This window comes from Rhipicephalus microplus, chromosome X (assembly GCF_043290135.1).
Source record: "Rhipicephalus microplus isolate Deutch F79 chromosome X, USDA_Rmic, whole genome shotgun sequence".
NCBI lineage: Eukaryota > Metazoa > Arthropoda > Arachnida > Ixodida > Ixodidae > Rhipicephalus > Rhipicephalus microplus.
In genome coordinates, this window is record NC_134710.1 from 122813189 (window position 1) to 122837824 (window position 24636).

Here is a 24636-nt window from a genome sequence, read left to right on the forward strand (position 1 = left end):
TCCCTTCACTTTCTTACTGGGGAAAGAGGCTAAAGTGTTTCTGTGAGAGCGTTACCACTCGCATTTTGCCGGACCAGGCTCATTGGATGACAATGAACGGCTACTACGATGCGTTAAGGGAATTGAAGGCAGGTCCCCACAAGGGGCCAAATGGTGTCATCGACCTTTGTGAGGCTCGTTTTCCACGATGTGCGAGAACAAGCGCCGGCGCCTAATGAAAGCGACCCGGCCACCAGTGCCAGCCAGTCGATCCTGGGCGGTCGCAAGATGAAGCGGCTGTCTGCAGCCTCTACAGTCGCGCTGTGTACCCTTCGTTCGGCCGGCGCGCTGCTGCAACTGTTGGCTCACTTGCCCTTCTCCTCGTGCTACGTCAGCGGCGCTGCTATCGAGGCCGACTGCGGCCCGCACAAGACACAAATGACTTCGGAGAAGGCACGCGAAAAAGGCGTGCTCTTCTTCAGAACAAGCCGAGAAGATAGTAAGCCACACCAGGATTGGAAACAGCGCTCCTCTGGCAACATTGGCGTAAGAGGGAGGCAACCAGTGAAAATAAGGGAGCAACATAACGAGCAACAGAGCCTGCTTAGAAAACGCGACCCGAGAAAGCTCGGTACTGAGAAACACTAACTGGACGAGAAGGCGGACACGAAATGACAACGCAATACAAAACAACCGGTTGTGTATTACAACAAAACATATATAGTGAAAGAAACAAATTTACACGATGTACAGACGTAACAATGAAGCGAGGATCCAGTGCACGAAGAGAAAAGAAAGGACGACGCCGCTCGAAAGCTCAGCCGCTGTACGCGACTCACGTCCTTCTGGGCCGCGCATCTTTATTTAGAGGAGGTGACGAAGGATGAAAGCGTGGCTAGAAAGCGCAACGAAAGCAAAAATAAAGCATAAACAAACCGGGAAACTTCTGAAGGGGCAATCTAAAATACACGTAAAAAGCCGATGAGAAATTCCGATGCCAAGTAGAGTTTCTTTGACGTTCATGTTGTACTCGAGCCTCCCGTGCTACGAACTGAGTTCAATGCTAGTGGTGCCTATACGGAGAAAGCCAGGCTTGCCTGCCGCACACCCTTTGTGTTCATATTCAGAAACGATGCTCTTTAGGTGTTCCAGAATCCCGAAGAAGCTGTAAATAATGCTCGCCACGCACACGTTTCTGCTTGTTTGTTTTTAGCCCGAGAAGAAAAATCTAGCTGTCATTTCTGTAACCAGGCTTCGGTACACGTGATAAACTTTTCTAATAACGATACAAAATCAACCTGACGAATATATTGAGGCCACACGCTCTTGAAGAGAGGAAGGGAGATATTAACACCCATGTTGATTAGTCTAATGTAGGATAAGGGAGACCATTCGCCAATATTGCATGTCTGAACAACACTGCGATTATACCTGTTTCCTCATCACGTTCACACCAAAGGAAAACATGTGCTCTTTTTGTGCCCTTTTAGAGTTTGCATGATTCAAGTTTACTTATGAAGTTAGGGCTCTTCACAAATGGCGCGAACACCAACTTATATAACTTTTGTTCTTTTTTTGCCGGGTATATACTTCAGAAAAATTTCTTTTTGGCCAAATTGGTATCGCTTACTTTATGACATTCTGCCACTAGCAAAAACCACGCGGACAAGGGGGAGAGAGACGCACACGACGGCACATGACGGCACATGACGGCTTCGCTGCCCATGATATGGCGTTCGTGTCTCTCTTGCGCGTGTAGTTTTTAGTAGAGGCAGATTGTTATACGTATTGTTTGCCGTGAAGTATCTTAATAACAATACATTGAAGGCGCTTGTACTTTGTCGTTTTTCTTTCGGGGATCGAGAACATCAGCAATGCAACAACTTCCTGGGAGGACAATATTTTTAGTCTTTGGCCTTACTCAAGACAAGTTACACTGACAGCTAAGGGAGCCTGATTTCTTGAAGCTTTTCAGCGTTTAGGCTGGCATCATCAATCCATTCGCACCACAAACTTAGTGAGAGGCCGTGTACCAATGCCGCTACGGTCGATTATATCACACCCGCCTTCTCACCTCTACCTGACCTCCTCAACTTATGAGGCACGCGGGCATCACTGGCGATCGCAGGACTCTCATGAGCGCGCTCAATAATTTGACCTTTTTACCATTCTATAGACCTCCAGAATCCCCCTCCGACAGGTTGCGCGCAGTCTCGGAGGCAATCACATGGTGCGCCCGTCAGTACGCACGCCGTCTGGCAACAGAGACGAAGATTGCGCAATGGTTCATATCTGCTCTGACAAGTGCCGGCACCCTACCAGCCGATCTTCAGCACATTCTAGAGCCCATGACAGCCAATCGGATTACCAGCCATGGTGACGTGGCTGATGACGTGTTCTGGCCAAGAGCATGTCTCTCTGTGAATGGGCAGTTGAAAACGCGTTTGGCCGAGTCGCACCAATATGCAGCGGCTCGGACCTTTAAAGCATTGTAATAAATTACACAGTTTACACAAAGGGCTCACATTGGTCTGTAAATAACCGTTTGGACTTGGTCTACCGGCCTAATGGGCTTGTACAAAATCGCGAAAACATTTTCAAGGCCCCTTTAAGCCATGTTCAGACTACGTTCGCCACGTACAGATTCTCTGTAACGATCGCAAGCGTAAGCGCAAGCAACGTAATGAGCTTGTTCAGACATTGTTGTATTTAACGTAAGTTACGTAACGTTTGGAGCGTAAGTTTTGCGGTCCTCGGACTTTTACGGCAACTACTAATGCGACCGTTACGTAAGACAAATGGGCAAAATAGTTTCCGTTTTCACTTCCCGATCGCGGGACTTCCAGCCTCCCCAGATTCCAAGTCTTCACGCGCGTCTTGAAAGCCATGCAGTAGCGTGTCTGTGCAGTTGGCTTGCCGGACTAGAGGGTAGACGCAACGTGCGTTCATCACGTCTCCTCTTTAGCCTAACCAGCCCAGGCACGGCCAAACACGCGAACCTTGCTAGGCTGCAACAGCTGTAGCGAGGACGCCACGCACATTGAGGGTGGTGATTGCCACGTCATAAAGAAAAACGTATCGTACAGAAAATATGAATGTGATTATACGTGGTCACTAGCTTCGCAAACGGATGATACACCTGTTACGCGGTACACTTATGACAGATGTGAGTGCAGTCTGAACGCTGCTTTAAGGAGAAGATGGTGACATACTCTCCCCTCCTTCCCCTTTGCCGGAGACTCCCCGCTATGTAACCGCTCAAGGTTAGTTGCGTTTATAGTATTTCTGGCAATCCTGGATGACATAAAACAGCCACGTCAATTATCGCCAACTTGGATCACGTCACGCATATCATCTCGCGCTGAAGCTTACAGACACGAATGAAAGCACTCGTATTTCCTTCAGCGTGCTCTGTCTGGTGTCGGTGCAAAGCAGAGGACCCTGTCAAACTATAGCCTCCACTAAATCACCTACTTCGCTCACTTCGCGCAACTTAAGCTTGGGAGCATGCGAATTCGAAGCCCTGTCCTGATAGCCAAACTGTGCACCACTCTAGAGTTCGTCCCGCTCAAACAGTTTCTACAATGTTAGCGCTGCAACGATGCGCACAGGCATATTTCGAGCTATATTGTGGCGAGAGAAGTTTCTACGGAGCCGGACGAACGGCCGAGCCACGCGCAAGCGGCACGCAAAAGGAACCAGCGAAGCGTGGCGCGCGACTGCGAATGAAGACGTCTCGCGAAGCCTTGCGCGGTGGCACCCCGCGACGGGTGAGAGATGAGCGGGCCGGTGTCCACTACCCTCGCCGTGCGCAAGCACGCCGAACCGACCCCCACTGACCTTGGCACAGCGGTGGCCTGTCAGGCAAACGCGTTTCCACAGCGGACGCAGGACTTACGACTCGGTAACGAAATGTGAGGCGTACTCTGGTACCAAGAATCCGAGGCGCTCTCTTCTGGGCGCATGGCTGATTCGCCTGTGTCACGGGCCCTCTCACATCGGGCGCCGCCTACTGTGAGACTTGATGAATAACATTATGAAGCTTAAACGACCGGCCGGACTCAATTCTTAGTCGTTTGTCACAAAGAGCGCGCACGCATGGCAAAACGAATTGCCTCCTACTGTGTCCTCTTCAACGCACATGCAGTGAACCTCGATTTTTCTCGGGAAACATTATTTCCCCATTTGAAGTGACTACTCTCGATGGCTCTAGTGGGCAACCTTCTCGTTGCAGTATTTTACTTACCCTACCACATTTCACCAGTTGTGTCACTTCCATCTGGAAGCTGTAGGAGGAGAAAATTTCTGTACAGATCAGACGTATACCTAACTTGTGCATGAAAGTAGCGGGAATTGATAAGAAAATTTATCCTAAGAAGTTTCGGATATTTATCAAAGCTCTGTATAAAAGTTTTGTTTACGCAAGCTACCGTTTGCTTGTGGTAGTGGTACAAATTGTGCGAGTCTCGAAAATTGTACGGACGCTGTTCACGCAGTTCATTTTATTCGCACCAGGTACCAGTACACACGCACGCGCTCTCAACACACAAACGCGCGTGCATGGACAAATCATCCAAACAGCATCAGCAGGGCTCGGCAACGGCAGCTGTATAAAGCGCACATTAGTCGGCCAGGCCCCGGTTCGGGGTAATATGCGGCGTTGTTGATGCGGATTTCCCCAAGATGGTGGATGCTTTAAGGCCATGGCGTCTTTTTTTCGACTGCACATGGGGTTGAGCCGAAGACGTAACCCTCACAACATTCGCTGGTTATTGGAGACCAGCAACTGGGCTCCAGAGTGCCCAATATGGCCGCTGATTGTCCCTAAGCAACCGATAGTGAGAAGCACAGACACGTACTCTTGCCTAACTTCAAAAATGAACTTCCCCAGTGAAAGCTTGACCTTTATTTAAACCTTACTTCACTGCAAGCACGCTTATAGAGGCAGCTTCAGTGGTAAACAAAATAAAGCCCTCGCCAATTGTCTGTCGCACTAACAAAAAAATAGTTGTTTTCCCCATGGAAACAGATGTTATGCGAAGAATACGGGTTGAAGGTGACTGCGGTGTCATTTTTTTTAATATTAAACGAAACGTTAGGAGATGACGCTAAACATACGTACAAATGTTGTACGCATAGCCGTATGCTGAACAGACACATATGGTTTATATTACCAGTTGTTCACAGCCATGGTAACGACGCCAACAGTAACATGGGTATTACCAACACGGGAAGCTGATAGCTCTCGAGCTTGCGAGAGTATAGTAACCCAGACTAGCGTTACGTAACCAACTTCAACTGATGGCACTGAAGTATACGAGAGAATTTAAGCCAACGTGACGCTTGTATCATAGGAGTACATACGTAATTTAAATAAAATTATGTAGCCGCAACTGCAACCGCCTTTGACGTCAAGCTGACATTACCGCTACAGGGCCATGTCCCAAAGCCATTCCAATACCTGGCGTGGCCCTGTGGTAGAATACTTGATTGCCGTGCTGAATGTTTAGATTCGATTCCTGCTGCAAATGTGCTATATATTACTTGCATTGGTTGGGCCAGCGCTGCCAATGTCAATTATCTTAACACTCTCGTCCTTAAATTACCAATGTCTGTTGTGGCCATTCCTGGGTAGATATTAACTGTCAATCCCCTGTGGCGCCTACCCGCACATCTGTGGCACATTGTATACGAGTATGTGCCGCACGTGTCTAGAGGAACAGGTTTGACAACGTGCGCGCAAGGATTTTCCTGTTATTCATGTCATGTCCAGACCAACAAATTCTAACACCCTCTTACTCTTGCACATTAGCTTCAGTCTAGCCCAAGTTAATCAAGGAGGCGGTCCAGAGAGCAGCCAAATGTAGGTGGCTAGACAGACAGACAGACAGACAGACAGACAGACAGACAGACAGACAGACAGACAGACAGACAGACAGACAGACAGACAGACAGACGGACGGACGGACGGACGGACGGACAGACGGACAGACGGACGGTCAAAGTGCGTGTAGTTCACTAAAAAATGCTTGGCATTAAAAAAAAAAGTGAAGGTGCACGACAGCAAAGAAAACACGCAGCCATATGCCTACAATGCTGCTTTGGCAGCACGATTGATTTTGTTCTTGTTTCTTAAAGCGCTCTTTAAAATGAAACAGATCAATATTGAAAAGTGGAGACGGTGGATACATTATATCAACTGAAAAGTTTTTTTTTAGAAGGTGCTCTGTTTTACTTAGGAATGTGAACGCATGTGACGAAAGTTCAGTTTACTTGTAATGTCTTTATTTTACCAAATTTGCCCCATGACTGATGAGAAACTGCATATTTTAGGACAGAATAAAGTGCGTGTCATAGTACAAACTTAGAACGAGGGGATGCAGAAATGACATGGTGTGAATGCTTTAGGATATATATTAAAAGATTAGAGATAACTTCGGACGTGACGTACCGCGCACAACACCTCGCCTTTTCTCGGTATCGGCAAATCATTCGTAATATGCAGAACGAGCCAGATGTTTTGCAACCCAAGATAGCTGCTATAACTTATTAGATTGAAGCTGAGCTTTTTCCATGTTCGAATTTATTGTGCGACTACCAATAGCCGTACGTTGAATGGCTGTCACTCGCCTAAATAAGAGATAGAAAACAAAAGTGAAAGCCAAAATTTTTGCATATCATGAATGACTCATCCACGCACATATTTTTTGTGTGCGTCTTTTTATCTGAAAGCATTTGTTTTTCTCTTTCTCTTACTCAGGACAGCAGGGGTAATATTTGGGCGCATATTTTTTCTAACGCGAAGATCGTTTAGGAGCTGGCTGGTGCTGCAAACACCAGGACGAACTACCAGGGATGCCTTCCGTGGACTGCCAAACGAAGAGATTTCGGAACACTCGACTTTTCACAGCGCCGGCCAACGCCACGCTTCCACGTTTCGTCAGCCTCAACCACTAGCAGAAAGATGACACTGCTGTAAAGGGGGGGGAAATAAAACTAGTATACCTAGCCAATTGCTAAATCAAATCGCGTTCTTGGACTAATAAAAGAACAGGGAAAGATTAAAAAACGCATATATAGAAGAAAAAAATAACGCATGAAAAAAATATATGGTACTTGTTGCGTCCCGCTGCCAGTGACGTCTTCGAGGCGAGCGCGATGTCGCCGCCACTCAGTTCCGCGAACGCAGCGACTGTTGAGGCTGACCATTGTGTCGCGGGACGGTGCGCTGGCGCCACGGCTGGGCCCTGCGGAATGCGGCGGCGGTTTCGGGGAACGAAAGATTCGTCGCTGCTTCTTGGAGGGATGGGTCCACCCGGAACAACTGAGCATAGAGCTGAGGGGAAGTCGGGTTCCGGGTGGACGATTCACCCCCTTGATCCCCCCCTCTTACTGCGGGCCGCCCCTGCCTTTCGTGAAGTGGACTGATGGACCGAGATAGAGGGAGAGGGGCGGCAACGAGAGGGATAAAAAGGACGGAGGAGACGGCGGGCGCAGAAGGGGGAACAACGATGACCAGTTAACTTTTCTTTGAATGCAAATAAATCCTTTTTTTCAAGTTTCCTAAATGGACGTCCTGCTTTCATGACCTGCCTGATCTTGGTCATCCCACCCAATCTACCCCGACGACGCTACAAACTGGATGGCAGCGGTGGAATCAAAAAAAGGCATGCAGAAAACTGCGGACGGAAGATCGACTTCTGTGGATCCGGGATCAGCAGAACGAGACCTCGTGGCTCCGGGAGGCACAACCGTCGCAGTAACGGCATGAAGTTTTGGACGACTCCAGGAAACTAAGGACGAGCAGCAGAAGGCAGACCAGACGATCTGGGATCGGCGGTCCTGTGAACGTGGCTCTGGGAGACACGTCCTTCGCCAGCTCGAGGTTGGAAGTAGCTGCGGACGGAAGATCGACTTCTGCGGATCCGGGATCGGCAGAGCGAGACTTCGTGGCTCCGGGAGGCACAACCGTCGCAGTAACGACTACCGGAAACTAAGGACGAGCAGCAGAAGGCAGACCCGACGATCTGGGATCGGCGGACCTGGGAACGTGGCTCCGGGAGACACGGCCTTCGGCAGCTCGAGGTTAGGTGAGTGCTTGAGCGATCACGTTTTGCCGGACGATAAGAACAGGGTTCTATCGGGCAATTGGCTCTGAAGGGCCGCCACAAGTGTGCGGTGAATATTGCAGAAGTATTGGTTGGCTCTTGTGAAGATATGGATATCGGAGTGTTAAAGAAAGAAGAGCTGTTGCTGTTAGCAGTAGAGCTCAGCTTGGATATCAATAGCAGGTGAAGGAAGCCCGAAATTCGCAGTGCGATAATCGAAGGGGGTTTCGAGGAGGACGAGCTCAGCGAGGCCTGGGAAAAGATATGTGAGGAGAAGAAACAAAGGGAGGAAGAAAAGAGGGAAAGAGCGGAAGAGAAGGAAAGGCAGGAAAGGAGAGAACAAAGACAGGCCGAAATTGAGCTCGAGAGAATAAAGCTAGAGCAGGCGAGATTAGCACGCAGTGCAGATGCGGCGCCGCCGCATACTGAGAACCTGAAGATGACGAGTTTGCTTCAGCCGTACAAAACAGGCGAGGACATTGGTCTCTACCTGATTAATTTTGAACGGATCTGTGAGAAACATTCATTTCACCAGGACACCTGGCCAGAGCGGTTGCTTGCGTTGTTACCGGGTGAGGCCTCGCAGGTCGTGGCCAGACTGAGCGCAGCCGAGGCAGGCGTATACAGTTCAGTGAAGTCGACATTACTCGCAAAATACAGGCTCTCCACAGAGGAATTTCGGAGGAGATTTAGACGGGAAAGAAAGAAGCCTGGTGAAAGCTTTGTTGAGTTTGCGTGTAGCCTGAGTGATAATTTTTCAGAGTGGGTGAAAGGAGCAGGTGCGGATAACTTAAGTAAACTGAGGGATCTAATTTGTTTGGAGCAGTTTTATGACACCCTGCCGGATAACGTGCGCCTGTGGGTCAAGGATAGGCAGGAAGGTGTGTCTGTTAGGAGTGCAGCACAGCTTGCCGACGAGTACGTGGCCAGTCGAGGCTTCAGGACCCCGATCAACAGCGCACATCACTATCAAAAGGCCTGCACCACGGCCCCAAGCTTACACTCGAGGACCGCAAAGCGCAACAAAAGAGCGAGAGGAAACTAATCAAAATTCGGCGCGTGCTGAAGGCAAGCTGAAAGAGCCGGAAAAGAACAGAAAGGAGGTCAGAAATCATTTAGAAGAGTTAGAGTCGCGAGCTAAGGCGCTATGTTTCAAGTGCAACGAAACAGGTCACTTTGCCCGAAACTGCTCAAAAGGTAGGCCAGTGTTTGCTTGCGTAAGCGATCACCCGAGTAACCTAGATCTTTTGAAACCTTACACGACAGATTTAATGGTTAATGACAAAAGGTGTAGGGTACTCAGAGACTCCGCGGCCACTATGGACGTAGTCCATCCGAACTACGTAAAAAGTGAAGACTACTTATCCGAATGCGCGTGGATAAGACAGGCCGTCAGCGAAGATTCAGTGTGTTTACCTATGGCAAAGGTACACATTCGGGGTCCTTTTGGAGCGATCGAGACAGTAGCAGCAGTCTCCCGTGGGCTACCAGAGGGCTACCCGTACCTTTTCTCGAACAGCTCGGAGTCACTACTCAACGACAGGGGGTGCACTTTTGCTGATGCCCAGGTCATGGCTTTGACGAGATCGAAAGCACGCGTATTGGCTCAGCAGCTGCGTTACGGGGAAGGGGAAGGTGCCAAAGCGAAAGAGTTAACAACTGAATCCGAAGAAGTTAAGCCCGACGAGGCACTTATCCCTATTCCTCCGACCGAAAATCCGGAAAATGGTCAGATTAAGAAGCCGATAATTGAGAAAAGAAAGAAACCTTCGAAAGGAAAAGATCATAGTTTGCAGGGGTCCGTGTTGGCCCCAATCTCGCACAGCTACGAGCGCATGCTAGGGGTTGACAGGGAAGCGTTACGGCTGTCTCAGAAAACTGACCCTAGTATAGCGGTTATGAACAACGGAAACAGTGAAGGTGTTTCGTCAAGAAACATCTCTTTCGAAGTGAGGAACGGTATCCTATATCGTAAATACCGAGATAGGTGAGGGCAGTGCTACGATCAATTGGTGGTGCCATCACCATACCGCAAGGACCTACTCAGTCTTTGTCACGATCACTCATGGGCAGGACACCTGGGCATAAATAAAACCAAGAAAAGATTGCTACAGGAATTTTATTGGCCGGGGTGTTTCAGGGACGTGCAGAATTTCGTGAAGACTTGTGACGCTTGCCAGAGAGCCGGTAGGTCTAACGACAAATGGAAGGCCCCGATGGTAAAAGTGCCCATTATTTCTGAGCCCTTCCGCAGAGTTGTTGTAGATTTGGTGGGGCCGTTGCCGAAAACAAGTGCGGGGAACAGATACATTCTCACACTATTGTGTCCTGCAACGAAGTTCCCCGAGGCGGTGCCCTTACAGGAGGCAACTTCGGTCGAGGTAGTCGATGCGTTGCTTTCTATATTTTCGCGCCTCGGTTTCCCTGCCGAAATGCAATCGGATCAGGGAACCGTTTTCACGAGTGCTCTCACGACCATGTTTCTCGAGAAATGTGGCGTTAAAATTTTGCATAGCTCGGTTTACCACCCACAAAGCAACAGTGTGGAGAGATGGCATGCTACCCTAAAAAAAGTATTGAGAGCTGTTTGCCATGAAAGGAAGTGTGATTGGGATGGTTGTTTACCGGGCACGCTATTTGCGTTGCGCACAGTGCCACACGAGGGAACCGGGTTCGCACCGGCAGAGCTGGTGTATGGCCGGAATCTTCGAGGTCCGCTGAGGCTAGTCCGCGAACTGTGGGAGGATGATCGGGGGCCTAAATGTGTGATCGAGTATGTGTTGAACCTAATGCAAAGGTTACATAAGTGTCGTGAGATCGTGAAGGGCAACCTAGAGGCGAGGCGAGACGCTTCAAAGCGCTACTATGATAGAAATGCCAGGACGCGATCATTCAACCCGGGCGACAAAGTGATGATATTGAGGCCTAATCGCCAGAATAAACTGGAAGTCCACTGGGATGGACCTGCCGAGGTTATCAGTCGCCTTTCGGAAGTAAACTACACCGTGAGATTACCTGGAAGAAAACGCGAGGACAGGGTCTACCACGTAAACCTAATGAAGCCATTTTTAGAGCGAGCAGCAATTGTTAGCATCGCCATGAATGTTTCAGAAGAGGTTTCTCTAGAGGTACCTTGTTTTCCTGGGAACACGGGCCCTAGTGTAGAAGAGATAATCGCGTGTGCAGTTAACAAAGACGAGTTGGGTACAGCTAAAGTCGAGGATCTGAAGAGCCTTATTCAGGAATATCTGGAATGTTTTGGGGAAAGACTCGGAAGGACTCATTTGGTACAACATGATATCGAGCTGACTACAGAGGTCCCTTTTAGCTCGAAGGCGTACCGCGTGTCTCCGCGACAGCTGGACTTAATGAAGGCGGAAGTTAAAAGGATGCTTCGCCTTGGCGTGATCAAAGAAGCATATAGTGACTATTGCTCCCCTTTGATGTTGGTCGAGGTGCCGGGGAAAGAACCACGGCCATGCGTCGATTATCGCAGGTTGAATGCGATCACAAAAGACCAGGTGTACCCGTTGCCTAACATAGAGGAAAGGGTGGAGCTGGTAAGCCGGGCTACCTTCATTTCAACCCTAGATTTAGTGAGAGGATATTGGCAGGTGCCCTTAACTGAACGAGCAAGTCGGTATGCAGCATTTGTAACACCCTTTGGCGTTTATCAGCCCGTCACCATGGCCTTTGGTTTGAAAAACGCACCCTTCTGTTTTTCAAGGTTAATGGATCGGGTGCTAGAAGGACTAGAAGAATTTGCGGTGCCATATCTAGACGACGTGGCCGTATTTTCTAATGATTGGGAGTCTCATTTGCAGCACACACGAACGGTGCTTGAAAGAATCAAAGGGGCGGGCCTGACTATTAAAGCCGAGAAATGTCAGTTCGGCCAAGCCCGTGTCACGTATTTGGGACACGACATAGGGCAGGGAAAACGGGAACCAATGAAAGCCAAAGTAGCTGCGATAGTCAACTTCCCAAGACCCGTAAACAAAAGGGAGGTGCGAACATTTCTAGGAATGACAGGCTATTACCAGCACTACATTCCAAATTATTCGGAGCTCGCCAGCACGCTAACCGACAGCCTGCGAAAACCTGAACCGGAAGTGGTAACTTGGAGCACCGAGAGGGAGGAGGCCTTCCAAAACTTGAAGAAAGCTTTGTCTTCTCGGCCCGTGCTTGTCGCGCCAGACTTTAGCCGAGAATTCATTCTCCAATGCGACGCCAGCAACCGAGGTCTAGGTGTCGTCTTGGCCCAACTTAACGAGGGAGGTGAAGAGCATCCGGTGCTCTATCTCAGTCGGAAGCTGACTCCCCGAGAAGAGGCTTTCAGTGCCTCGGAGAAAGAATGTTTGTCCATTGTGTGGGCCATTCAAAAACTAGGATGCTATATTCAAGGCACAAAATTCACGGTCGAGACTGACCACTGCCCGCTTTCATGGCTGAAGCAAATGTCCAATAAAAACGGGAGGCTGTTGAGATGGAGCCTCATACTACAGGAGTATAACTTCGAGGTCAAATATAGAAAGGGGAACCAGAATAAGAACGCCGATGGACTGAGCCGTGGATTTTAGAGTCGAACACTGATTTTCTTGTTGCTGTTTCTTTTTTTACTGATGTGTTTCTATCGCGGCTGAGGTCACGGCATTTAGATTTTTTTCCAAGGGCTGACCCCCACAAAAAAAAAAAGAAAGAAAGAGAGGGCAATCATGGGGTAAAATTATGGCAGTTTTGGCGTCCGGTGGGCGTGTCGCTCGGGCACGCCGACCAGAGTGTGTGTGCTTGTGTTGTGTATCCCTGGAACAGGGTTATTGGTGATGCGAGTGCTGAGGCCCAGAGAGGCCGAGTGTTTGCACATGTCGTCTCGACGCTTCAGGTGACCCGACAGTTGGCCACCCTCGAGTCGAGTCTTTCGGCGGCGGAGGAGTCTGTTGCGTCCCGCTGCCAGTGACGTCTTCGAGGCGAGCGCGATGTCGCCGCCACTCAGTTCCGCGAACGCAGCGACTGTTGAGGCTGACCATTGTGTCGCGGGACGGTGCGCTGGCGCCACGGCTGGGCCCTGCGGAATGCGGCGGCGGTTTCGGGGAACGAAAGATTCGTCGCTGCTTCTTGGAGGGATGGGTCCACCCGGAACAACTGAGCATAGAGCTGAGGGGAAGTCGGGTTCCGGGTGGACGATTCACCCCCTTGATCCCCCCCTCTTACTGCGGGCCGCCCCTGCCTTTCGTGAAGTGGACTGATGGACCGAGATAGAGGGAGAGGGGCGGCAACGAGAGGGATAAAAAGGACGGAGGAGACGGCGGGCGCAGAAGGGGGAACAACGATGACCAGTTAACTTTTCTTTGAATGCAAATAAATCCTTTTTTTCAAGTTTCCTAAATGGACGTCCTGCTTTCATGACCTGCCTGATCTTGGTCATCCCACCCAATCTACCCCGACGACGCTACATACTGCATCACGAATGCGGTTTCCATAACCGGGGGTAGAACTTGACGCACTTCTTGGCTTAAGATCATTGTTGATTGTGTTCATTGCCCTTGTTGAGGCCTTAAACAGACCTGTGAATGAGTTTAGAGTAACGCACTACAGAACTCTTTTCATTCCAAACACAGATGCGGTAGGTGGCACACGCATTCGCCTGGACCTAAAACAGAGTGACGGTGCAGCGCAGGGCTGTTTATGTTTGTGGAACAATGCACGCGAGCCGTCAGCGTGCTAGCGAAAATGCCTGTGGTGTGCTTAGCCCTGCGCGGGGAGAAGAAATCGCCTATATCGAACTATGAATAACGCACACGTGGGGGAAGTCGATATATGAATTAGGCCTGTTGTAAACCCGATCAAGCGTCGATATAAGGGGCTGGACAAAAGCGTGACTTGAATCGACGGAGGCCTGGCCCGGCTTCGTAGAATCAAGCGCTATTCGTCAATATACATGACCGAGGGGCCCGCCTGCAAATCATGGGCAGAAGCAGAACGCGGAAGGCTCAGCTGTGGAATATGTATGCTCATCGACCAACTTCCCGTACAGTGTCATGCTTCTATCGAGCCATCAGTATAAATGCACCACCCAAACAGCCCGAGTGTGAGGCGAAATACAACGGAAATATATGTATATAAATAAAGAGGTGGCCGAGGCTGGTATACATATACGACGCGTCCGTGAAACTGTAGTAGGCAGCGCATTTCTCCATTTATTTTCACATTACCTGGCATCCTGCTATTTACACTGTTTTTGTGAAAGTTGAATGAGAGAACCTTGTACGATAACACTGCTTCACTGCGGTGTTCGTGGTACAGACGGAAAGCCACGTACCATTTATTTTCAGTCTGATAAAAAAGCCGTGAAATGCATTGATTATTGAATAAAAAATTAATTACTATATAACTAATAACGCCGCGCGTAAAAACTGTGAAACACAGGACAAGGGACCCGCCTCCACTCCCTGTTTGTCCTCTTTATCCCTTCCCTTGTCCTGTGTCTCACAGTTTTTACGCGAAACATAGGACAAGGGGGTCCAGTCACCACTCCCTGTCTGTCCTCTTTGTCCCTTCCCTTGTCATGTGTCTCACACTTTTTACGCAAAACACAGGTCAAGGGGGACCAGCCTCCACTCCCTGTTTGTCCTTTTTGTCCCTTCCCTTGTCCTGTGTCTCACAGTTTTTACGCGAAACACAGGACAAGGGACCAGGCTCCACTCCCCGTTTGTCCTCTTTGTCCCTTACCCTGTCCTGTGTCACAATTATTACGCGAAACACAGGACAGGGGACCAGGGTCCACTCCCTGTTTGTCCTCTTTATCCCTTCCCTTGTTCTGTGTCTCACAGTTCTTACGCGAAACACAGGACAAGGGACCCGCCTCCACTCCCTGTTTGTCCTCTTTGTCACTTCTCTTGTCCTGTGTCTCACAGTTTTTACGCGAAACACAGGACAAGGGGGACCAGCCTCCACTCCCTGTTTGTCCTTTTTGTCCCCTCCCTTGTCTTGTGTCTCACAGCTTTTTCGTGCTACGTCATTAGCTATGAATTACTAACATGCCCAACTTGATGCTCTTTAACTAAAAATTGGCAGATCTCACGTACAGTGGGAATCGATGATATGCGAAGCACGAATGAGAAATGTTGATATGTCACTTGAAAATTAGCACACCGTTACGAGGTGGAGGTAAATGATGCCATACATGACTTCCGTGTCGTGGTTATCATGTTTGGATGTGCGTTTACCTTCGTCATCTATTCACGTCACGTGATACACAATTTAGTACATGTGGAGCTATCGAAATGGCTGCGAGCACGCTATGAGCGTGGTATGTTTTCATTTCTTACATGACACGCGTGTCAGGATTATCATGCTTGCACCAGTCATATATTTCGTCATCCATTGACGTCACGTAACACCAAATTTGGTATATTTGAAGCTGGTGAAAAGGCCGCGAACGCATTATGAAGGGTCTAATATACTCCTATGTAGCGTTGACGGGCGCGCACGCTGGGCACAGCGATGCTGCGTTAGCAAACCGCGAGCACTCTATCATCTGATGCCAGACGCGACCAGCGTCCGTCGGCGCGGGCCGACGGCGACAGGCACGAAATGCAACATGCCGCATTTCGCGCCAATGCGTTACCCAGACAACACTGCGTCTCCCTCTTTTCGGACGGAGGGACGCCGGACGCGATGAAACGCGCATGCATCGAAGCAACGCAGTGCGCCACACGCCTGCGAGTATATGGCAGGACCGGCGCATGATGTGGCAACGCCGGCATGACGCGACGAAATGAACGCCAGCGAGCACGTGCACCACGTCACGTCAAATGTATTGGCGCCTTAACTGTGGCATGTAGTCATGTCCTCACATGACACGCATCTCATGATTATCATGTTTGCACCAGTCACATACATTCGCTATTCAGTGGCGTCACGTAGTACCAAATTTGGTTTATGTGAAACTAGCGAAACAGCCGTGAGCGCATCATGAGTGTGGCATGCATTCATGTTGTTACATGACACGAATGTCGTGATTATCATGTTTGGATGTGTCATTCACTTATGTCATCCGTTCGGGTCACATAATACCGAGTTTGGTACATGTGAAGCTAGCGAAAGGCCGCGAGTGCGTCATGAGCATTGCATGTAGTCATGTTGTTACATAACACGCATCTCATGTTTATCATGTTTGAACCAGTATCAGATCTTCATCATTCATTCACGTCCCGTAATACCAAATTTGGTATAAATCAAGCTAGCGAAACGGCCACCAGCGCACCATGAGCTTGGCATGTAGTCATGTAGTTTCATGACACACATCTCATGATTATCATGTTTGCACCAGTCACGTACTTTCGTCATCCATTCACGTACTGTAATACAAAATTTGGTACATGTGACGCTAGCGAAACGGCCACAAGCGCATCATGAGCGTGGCAGGTAATCATGTTGTTACATGACACACATGTCATGATTTTCATGTTAGGTCTGTCCCTTGTGTTCGCCATGCAATCATGTCATACCATACCAGTTTTGTAACATGCCATGAAAACGAAACTACCGCGAGAGCTGCAGGACCATGAAATGTAAATCATGACATTCATGACATATACGTCATGATTTTCATGTTATGACTAGTGAAATATGTTCTTCATACAGTCATGTTATGCCATACCAAGTTTGGCATCAATACAATTATCGAAACGGCCAGGAGAGCTATAAGTTGTAGGCGGCAAGATGGATAGATAGATACGCTCAAAGTCGCCTAAGTTCGCTAAGAAATGCTTCGCACTAAATACGTTTCTCTTGCGAACAAATGGCTTGCTTGCGCCCTGAACATATCTTTCGTTATCGAACCAGGCATGCGAATATGACAAGCAGACTTGTTGACTCTCCCAGCCGATTTTTCTTGCACTTAACTTTTTGTTTCTCAGGACAGATGTGCCTTGAGTGAAGACTTGACAGAGTGCTCAACTAACAGTCTGGTTAGGTTGCGATGACCGTCAGACACTTTATTTTTATCGTAAAATGTAGAAGAGTTGTGAAGCGTTCGCGAACAGCGATAGTACTTTTATAGTTTTAATATGCCGACGTGTCCGTCACTCAGTTACGTGTACTGCCGTGAGATGGCGCTCCTTTTATTTCATTATTTGACACACTGTGCTATACTTGTCGCACGTCAGCAAGCATGCGAGGATTGAAGTGAACTTTTCAGAACAAACCAGGAGCTTTACGAAAGACGAAATACTTTATTTATCTACTCTTCGAAAATATAAAGTTATTAATTTAACGGATGTTGCTGCAGGGTATTGCGTTTCATGATAATGACGATACGTCTCACTGAAAACCCGTTAAACTAGAATGTAAAAAGAGCAGAATTGTTTACTATAAAAGAAATTTTCAAAACAGCGAGTGGAGGCGGGTGGCAAAAATGGAAAGAAGGAGCTTTCTAAACGCCTTTTAAACGCTTTTTAAGCGCCGCCATCAAGCTCTATGTGTGAAGCTTCTAAAGTGGGTTCAGAGACAGACTCTATACGTCACCTCAGGGCACGATTTAACGTGAAAGGCAGCAAAGGTTAATTGCGCGATGAGAGAACACATGCGGAGCGAATAATGCTTCAGATCACGTAAAGAAAAAAATTGGTCGACAAACTAAAAGGACGTATTCTTGGTGAACAGTAATAAATGATTAACATTAAGTTCACGCTGCATACCGTATACACTTATCGAAATTAATCTCACAAAGTCATCCTCTCTGATGACATTGTGTTTTTTTTATTTGTGCGTATACAATCTGTACAACATTGATAGTGCGAGGAGCATTAAATCCGTGCTCATAGTAAGGGTTTCGGCTCGATCCCGGTGATATTTATTTACCTGTAAAAGAAAGACGTACAGTAACTTTGTAAGAGAATGGTAGCTTTTACGAGTTGGCGATTTAACACCAACGTGTTTGCAGAGTGTAAATAGAACAGGTACAGGATACAGGGCATATCAAAAGCGCTGTGTTGTGTCCTCAGTCGTCGCTACATTTGCGATTAGCGAACATGTCGGTAGTAAATTCAACTAGTTTGATTGAGTGGCGTTGTTACGGTTATTCGTAGTGTTTGCGAGCTCTACAAGGTAACAAGAAAAGAAGCCCGTAGTAAATATTCCACCAACGATGAATAAAAACTCACTTTTATGTGCGCCTTGCGAGTTTCTATTTCTTGCTTTTATAGACTGCGTATTGTTCTAGATACATTTGTATTACCAGTAAAATAAGTCTCGTTTTTTAACACAAAAGTGTTTTATGTCAGGGCGCACCAAGACTTAAGTGACGTATTTCCGTCCCAGAATAGGCACACAAAAAAAATAGGCATGATCAGAAGACAAAAAAGTTCGTCTACGGAAGTCGAACGTATGACCTTATGGCTCCCGACAAGCGAAGCCGGGTATGCTAGCCACTTCACTATGGTGACATACTTTATGGACTTTACAAACACCTTGCATATATACCACTGTCCTCACGCAGTGCTCTTGCTAAAGTGAAGTAATGCATCATCACCGTGAAATCCACGATTACTTTTTTTAAAGCGTTGTTTCTACACATTCGTTCTATTCGGTGCACTTATAATAAGAAAAATGCAATTTTGTCGACGTATCAACCCATCGCAAGGTGGCGATCTTACTCACAGCAGTGCCTCGCCACGGTGGTCTAGCGACTAAGGTACTCGGCTACAGACCCGCCGGTCACGGGATCAAATCCCGGCTGCGGCGGCTGCATTCCCGATAGAGGCGGAAATGTTGTAGGCCCGTGTGCTCACATTTGGGTGCACGTTAAAGAACCCCAGGTGGTCGAACTTTCCGGAGCCCCCCACTACGGCGTCTCTCATAATCATATGGTGGTTTCCGGACGTTAAACCCCACATATCAATCAATCAATTACCCACAGCATCGGCCTTGCTCATATCGTTTATCTATAGCAAAAATAGCTCTGAGACGTGCGAATTCTTCGCGTTGCCTCAACTCCGTGTTCCAAACTTACGCTCACCCCACTCAAAACCTCAGCTGACCAACGGGCGAAACACGACGTGCGTTCTGTTTCCCTCTGGGTGGGCTGTGGTGTTCAATTAATAACTCTAACATGCACCAGTAGGCTACCATATCCCAAGTTCGGCGACGAATCGGCCACGCTCTTCTGGCTGTCACACCACTGTCTCGGTTTCTGCTACCACCGCAAGCTACTACAGCTACCACAAGAATCTATGGCCACAAGAATTTGTTTAATCATTGATCTTGGATGTCGGAATGCATATGTATACTATGAAGCGTCAATTTGAATTCATCCAGGTTAAGTGCTCCTATAACTGTCAAAAACCAGTAGACATTGTGAAAGCTCTCTTAATTCGAAGTGCAGGAAATATTCAACTTCATCTGTAGGGAAACGCTTCACTTTAGTGTCATACTAATTCTTATTATGGAGTGATCAACTATGTTTTGAAGTGCTTATCGGTAGTTGCTAAAAGATATTGAAGTCAAAGTAGAACTTTCTTGAAGCAAAACAAGTTTCACGAAGAGGCACCTTTGGGCCATATTAGGATCTTTTTTTTTTTTGGTCGTGTACTCTTCATTTCGGGAACAACACGATCAATTCAGGTTCATTTTTAGCCCAATAAATAAAAAGAATACCATGTAATCACATAACTATGGCTAGTGCAGAAAAAAATTGTTACAGTGCATGAAAGACGCCTAAACTCAGGAAACGTTTACACCACGCAGGCAACATTGTTCAAGAATGATATTTCTGTAGACAGAAGTCCGGTGAATTATGGTCGTACAGTGCAATGTGATGGTTGACGTCACTTGTGAGCCTGTCTTACTAAAATACACCAGAAAAAATGATTTCTGAAAATGAATACTGCAAGTTTCGGGTCAAAAAAATGCACTGTAATATTAATGCGAAGAAAAAAAAATTAAACAATTTATTCTGCCTAGAGATTGATTTTTACACTCGTAAACACTGCGTAAAATACTATATTGAGTGTGAGCTATTATTATTGCTATTTGTTGTCAACAGAACGTCATAAAATGATGCCAAGGTCTCGTGATGCTCCAGCAGGAGAAGCCGCTAGTGCAACTGTTACCATGCAGGCTGACGCACACAGATGAGCCAGCACCGGGATAGTGGAAAAGCGTTAGAGAAGGCCAGAAAAGTGTATAGGTAGTGAAGGTGCGACCCGTGCACCTAGAACATTTACAATAAGTACAGGAACTCACTAAAAACAACAGCAGGTCACAACGTACCCGACCGCTCTAATAAAATAAAGGCAAATTCTGATGCGGCGAAGGTTTCTCGGATGCGTCATGACACCGTGGTCAAGGTAATTCCTCGGTGGGGCTTTGAAAGACACGCTCACTGTGACGCAAAAACCGGGAAGAGAAGAAGTTTAGTGAATGGTCGGCTGTGCTTCAGAGGCTGTCCCCAGTCGGGACCGTTGTGTCTGGCCCACGCGTCATGCGCCCATGGTCACACGTGTGTGATACTCTTATATATAACGGAACGAAGCCACCCCTTTCACTATGCCAATTGACGGGCCTATAAAAAAAGTATCGAACAACATAGTTTCAAAGTTTTCTCGTACTATATCTCTACAACGCGAGCAAATAAAAAGATAAATGGTGACATATATTGGTGCACATTTTCTTATGCCAATTTGTAGCAATTATACAATTTTCTCTCGTTTTCTAAGCAAAGGTAATTTAGGCAATTTTCGGTAATTTTAATATGGGGCACACATCTGTATAGTAGCTTCACGTATGTCTTTGTGCACCATTGCATCAAATCAAGCTTGAAGAAGAGGGGTGGAAAAAACATCAACAAACCTCGCCTCGTTAACCAACGGAGGTCAGCGATGGTTGGACGAGACAGGGTAGTTGGCCATATAAAGCGCCATGAAATGGCGATAAACCAACTGGCGTTGGCTAACGAGTGATCATTACTTGGTGCCCAGATCTCTGTGTGGCAGTCATATTTCAGTTTATATTCCACACAGCTCGCCGAACGAAAATGGCGAGTTTTATCTCACGTCGAGTCGGGCACCAAATGCCCGATAAGTGCTTCAGAGTGACAGCCTTTCAGAATACAACGAAGCCCTACCTGTAACGCATGTCACTATCACCGCGCGTAATTATACCCGCCGAGAGTTACCCGTTCAGAAATTTTTAACGAGAAACATCGACACTGTTGTGGGGGTGTGCATAATTAACGTAAACGTCAAATATATTGCTACCAAAAGAGACGAGAGAAAAAAAAAAAACGCGGTATTTCAATATTTGCGACGTTCTCACAAGCAGAAATAATGTTATCAGTTTCGAACATGCGAAATCGCCGACAGGGAAGCGTTACTGATGATCAGGCATTTATCTCCTTTATGTAACCGGGCACCGCCAGCGTACGAGCTGTAAAGGACGCGAAACTTTTCTCGCTGAAATGTCCAAGACCGCGCCGTAAAAAAGAGCATGATTTGTCCGAACATAAGGCGTGTGTGCTATGTCACACCTCTTCTGTCACGTTCTAAGTGACTGCTATACTTACAAGAACGAAAATAGTGACATTTCGTTGTAGGTGACTTTGAAAAATGGGGCCGAATTTCTAAATATAATCGTTCGTAAGTTCTTTTTCTCATTAGACTAATATCATTATTAGAACGTCGAGGCATCAATGTCGCTGATGGTTATTGTGATGTTGCCGCAGGTGGTACATCAAAGCTGGATACAATCTTCTCTTGCGAACAATGCTGAAGCTGGAATGTATTTTTGCATGCGTGTGGGTACAGGTCTGGTATATCAAAAAAAAAAACTTATTACTACTTTTTTTCTCAACACCATATACCACTCAAGATCTAACAGATAGATGAAAAACGTCACGACAAAAAATATATAGGAATGAATTCAGTATTGAGAGTGCAGATTCATCTAACCATCCAGAGATACGCCGCTCAGAATGTGCATCCATGTCGTCCCTGCTGCCAGTGATTCGCTCAACCTTACAACTAAGTCTGCATCTCTGCAGTTTTACCACATTGTGAAATAAATTTACAGCTCTTGTGTATGGCCTACCTAATAACAAATTGAATAAGAGAACATATCTGGATATAAGGCACGGAACGTTGATTTGTACATACAAAAAAAAAAAAACCGAAGTACCGGAACAGTAAGACCGCACCGCAACGCATGTCGCCTGACTTGTAACCTTGCAATAATCGCAGACAACCGAGCATTGAATGATGCTTGTTTTTAAATAGGCTATCATTTTTTAAAATTTTAACTGGAATGAACCACTTACAGTGTCCTGATGTTAAATGTCATATTACGCTTTTCTGAAGCATATATTAAACACACTCATTCGTGACCTCCTAAGGTGTCTTGCTTCACTTCGGTAGAAGCTACTGTGTTAATAAGTCAAACAAACAATATATATGGTTAAGCACCGACTGACAGAGATGTTCAAAGCGAAAAGGTGTTGCTTTAGTGATTATAAGTTATTATCACTACGCTGTTTTGTACGCCGTATTTATTAGGAACTGTAAAAAATATAAAAGAAGGAACGATGAAACAAATTTACGCCTTCTGCAAAATATTTATGTTCCTAATGAAACTTCCCTAACATACATAACAGGGTTAACATCTAATCATCTTCGAAGCATGTAGTAGGTCAAGTATTAATTTACTTGAGCTACTACACAGTGAATTCGATATTAAGAATGAGTGAAACCCAGGCGTTGTAACACCCATGCTTCGGCGATAGGAAGGTGACTTCCACTCACCTCACATTACGAGCCACTGGAGCGTCCGACGAGAGACGCGATGTCCGGTTTGCTGCACGTATCAGCTGATGCGAATCGCTGCTTGATTCTCGCTGTCCGTCACGTGAAACACTCAGCAGCTTCAACCACCTGGTTCGAAAAAAAAACAATCGGGTTCGCGCGGTCAAACCCAGCTGGAGTCTTTCGTAACTCCTATTATAATTTTCTTTTCTCAAGTTCTGTTCCCACACCGCGATGATGCGCAACTGACAGGCAGTGTCTTAACAATCCTCCACTGGTACGCACACCGTCACATGGCGTTCCGCCGAGAGGGGCACGTTTGCCCTCCGGTTTGTGTAGCCAGATGCAAACCGGCAAGGAGTAAGTCTCGCCAGGTGCGTCGAACGCGGCACACGCCGGATGAGAGAAGAGTGCGCGCCCTAGAGGCCAGGAGCGCGAGCACACCGCGCCCGACAAGCACCGCAGACTGACATGCACTGGTGCAGTCGGCGCAGTGAGAAGTCTCGAAACGCGCCGGTAAAACCACTCCCTGCCGTGGATGGGAGGGGCGGACACGATTCACGCATGCGTTCAGCGAATCGAAGAGGGCGCCTCGCTCGCATTGAACCACGCGGTGGCGCCCTCAGAGCGGGGCACTCGAAGCTGCGGCTCGCCTGGCAGCGGAGCCAGCACCCGGTAGAAAAATCAAAGGGGACACATGGGGGCTGTTGTACGGATAGAGTGCGGGCTGCACCGGGTGCCGCAAACGGGACCCCTGCTTCCTCTTCTTCTTTTTTTAATTGTTCTCTGTGTTGCTTGCTCACGAAACAGAGATGGTGCGAGGGAAGGACGTGATAATGATTTTCATGCACTCGGGTGTACTTTCACGCTACTGACTGGTGGGAGGGGAAGCATGCGAAAGAAAAAAAAAAAGATCGCTTTCGCAAGTGTCGTTTTGTTGGCTGATTCCTGTTTTGCGCGCTTGTCTGGAGAGACTGAATGTCCTTTGAGAAGCTCAAAGTGAGAATCTTATATAATTTAGTACTTCCAAATTACATATACTAAAATTAGAACAATACCTGTATCATTGATGCAGCAGCGTCGTAGACAGAGGGAAAAAAAAGAGGCGGGAGGGGGTGGACCATTGCAGAGTAACACGCCAGTTTCTAGAAGTGAGAGAGGGAGAAACCGTCGTATTCACTGGCCATGCAAACAAACCTTGGCAGGGGTGAAATTAAATAAATATCCAGTGATATGAATGTTCACTTAGGTGTCTCAAATGGCTCTAGCCCCTTGCGTTTGGTGCGGGCAGGATGGATGGGTGAATGGGGCGGTACCCTTTTTTATCGGGTGGTGGTTTACGCCAACTAGCTATAGCTCATTATGAAGCACTAAGTGAACGCAGTGAAAGTCTAAGTATCACTCTAGCTTTGATTTTAGAAACTGGTCAGTTAACATTCACTTTGTTATTTCTAGCGAGGAGGGCACAAAGTGAGCGCTGCCATGTAGGGGAGGCTGGCTCACCGACAAGCAAGCACCGCGCGAAGCGCACGTTACCACCGAGCCGACTGAAGGCACAGAGAGATGGAGAAGGCGGACATACTAGCCATATACCTGTACCCACTAAATGTCCATTTCCATTGTTCCTTCAGGGAGAACAAATGCTTTCCTTTTGTGCACTTTAGATGTGCGCCTATGATCACTGAATTTTCAGTAATTATCTGGGCAGTTTATTAGCACTTTTCTGTAGTAAACTTATGCTTCTATATCATATC

The 24636-nt window shown here is 47.4% G+C and overlaps 1 protein-coding gene across 1 annotated transcript in view; it reads right to left on the reverse strand.

Moving 5' to 3' along the window:
* The window catches only part of LOC119176383 (protein O-mannosyl-transferase Tmtc3), a 395223-nt gene extending 372025 nt beyond the window's left edge, over positions 1-23198 (reverse strand). Inside the window, exon 1 of the mRNA XM_037427640.2 lies at positions 22883-23198. The gene's annotated coding sequence lies outside the window, so the exon portion shown is untranslated. The remainder of the gene's footprint in view (positions 1-22882) is intronic.
* Between the last annotated feature and the right edge of the window lie 1438 nt (positions 23199-24636).